Genomic DNA, 2,311 nt, shown 5'->3' with positions numbered 1-2,311 from the left:
CTCGCCTTCCTTTCCTCCCTCCCTCCTCCCTCCCTCCCTCCCTATCTCCCTTCCTTCCTCCGTAGAGCCTTCCCTCCTCTTCACCTGTCCTGCAGACTCCCTGGTCCCCTCCGGCACCTTAAAGATGTTTCGCGCCAAATAAATCTCAAAGGCGTCTGCCCGTCTGTCCACGCGCTTGCTGAAGCGGTCGATCAGTTGCTGCACGCGCTAAAAAAGGAGGCAAGGAGGGAAGGAGGGAGAGAGGGAGGGAGGGAAGCCGATAAATGTCTTCGCGGTGGAAAAGGCGCAAGGGAGGTGGCAAATCCCGCAGAAAGGAGGTGGCTGGCCTCTCCTTTTCCCTCCCTTCATCATCCTCCCCTCATCTCGTTACTTCCATTCCCCGTCAACTCCTATTCCTCCACGCCCGCACACCACACCCATGCCCCGCCCTTGCTTGTCTTTCCCTTTTCCTCTCTCTTTCTGGTCCGTTCCTCTCTATTTTTCCTCCTTACCGGTGCGACATGGGACTCGTATACGGCCCCAGCTTCCTTGCCGTCTCCCCCATGCTTCCCTCGGACACCCCCCCTCCCCGCTGCCATGGCACGGCAAAAATCACGTTTCACGTCTTGCATCGCCCCTTCCACGTAGTCCGTCATGATGCTTGTCACTTGTTTCGACAAGATAAGTGGGAGGGAGGAAAAGGTGTAAGGAGGAGGAGGGGCAAGGAGGGCGGGATGGTGAGTGCCACAGGAAAATCATGGCCCGAGACGCAGGGTCCAAGATTTGGCCCATGGAGCTTTGCTATGCCAACTACGGTGTCTTTCAAGCCTACACACGAGCATTATGGGACGATTCTATCCATTTTTGCAGTATGTGCCGGACCTGAGGCGTGGGCTAAGTGCACCTTATTGACCCGCCTCACGCCCTCCCGTGCTACCCGGTTCCCGCATCCTCTTCACCCCTGGCTTACCTCGATCTGTGAATTCCTCCGAATCCATGCCGTAGAAGGCTGCCTCTTTGTTTTTCATGCTCGCTAGGGTTTCGCGGGCAGGGGCGGTAGTCAGCTTACTGCTCTGTTGATTGTCGCTGCTCGTGTCGCGTGCACCCGCGGCCATGACAGATGGTGGCGAGGGCACAGCCGGCATGTGCCTGCTGTCTTTATGTGCACGTGAGTGTGTGGTGTGTGTGTGTGTATGCATGTGGACTTGCATGAGTATATGAGGACCGGGAAAGAAAGAGGAGAGCACGTGAGGGGGGACTTGCTCAGGGAAGAGAAAATCAAATAATGCGGCGAATGAATGGGTGCCATGGGTCGATCTGTCCCCGCGTCAGGCAAAAATGGTCTCCGCACGCTTACCATACATGCCATTTTGGCACAAGGGCGCACACAACGGAACTCCATGGTCCCTTAGGTTTTGAAATCAGACGGAACGTCGCCCTTGGAACAAGAACCGAGCGAAGCAAAGAGCGAGTCGAGCAAACTGCGAGGTCCCAAAAGAATACCAAAGCCATCCATGGGAACTCAAAGAAAGGGTTTCTTGCTACACACCACCCTTCAACGACCGTCTGCAATGCCTGTTGAGTGCATGGATGCTGGCATGGAGGCAAAGAGTGCATGTGCCTGACCTATCATTCCCTCAAGGAAAAAGGCGCCAACCATCCAGCCCCCCCCCCCAGGAAAACCCGTACACTTCCTATCTGCCACAAACCTGGGTATCTACCCTCTTTCATGTCCTCAAATTGCCAACATTCCCTATAAAAGTATTGGTGTACCAGGAAAAATACATGTCTTTGGGGACTGCGGCTACTGGCGCGAGCCTATCGTCCGTCGCGACATCAGAAGCACCGTCTACACAAATTGAAGACGCTTCAACCCCGAAGCAAAACGCACTCCCAAACGCCACGGAAGACGAGGAAAAAACCGGGCAGAACCAATCTCAAGCAAACGGTCAAGAAAACGAACACAAGGCAAACGATCACGGAGCCATACACGCAGGAAAAGGCTGGGAAAGCGACGTAATAGTCAAAGCCGAGTACGTGTGCGGGGAGGTACCCCGCTCTGTCCTATATAAAAGACGATGCGAACTTCACCGTTGTACGGCACCTCGAGACTCTCATATATAGCATATTTGCCATTCAATACCCTCTTTTAGGTACCGCATACCCAAATTTGTGCCCATCTCGGCCCCAGCTCCATCCTCCCTTCCTCCGTCAGATTTGCCCCTCCACCCTCGACACGATACGCCCGTGGCGGATACTCCGGACGCAAAAGCCAAGAAGAAAAAAGGGGGACGGAACCATAAACGACCGCGGGACGATGCTCAGGCGGAGG

Source organism: Nannochloropsis gaditana (assembly GCF_000240725.1).
Source record: "Nannochloropsis gaditana CCMP526 unplaced genomic scaffold scaffold390, whole genome shotgun sequence".
Lineage (NCBI taxonomy): Eukaryota > Eustigmatophyceae > Eustigmatales > Monodopsidaceae > Microchloropsis > Microchloropsis gaditana.
The sequence above is the reverse complement of the archived record's forward strand: the minus strand, read 5'-3'. Positions refer to the sequence as shown.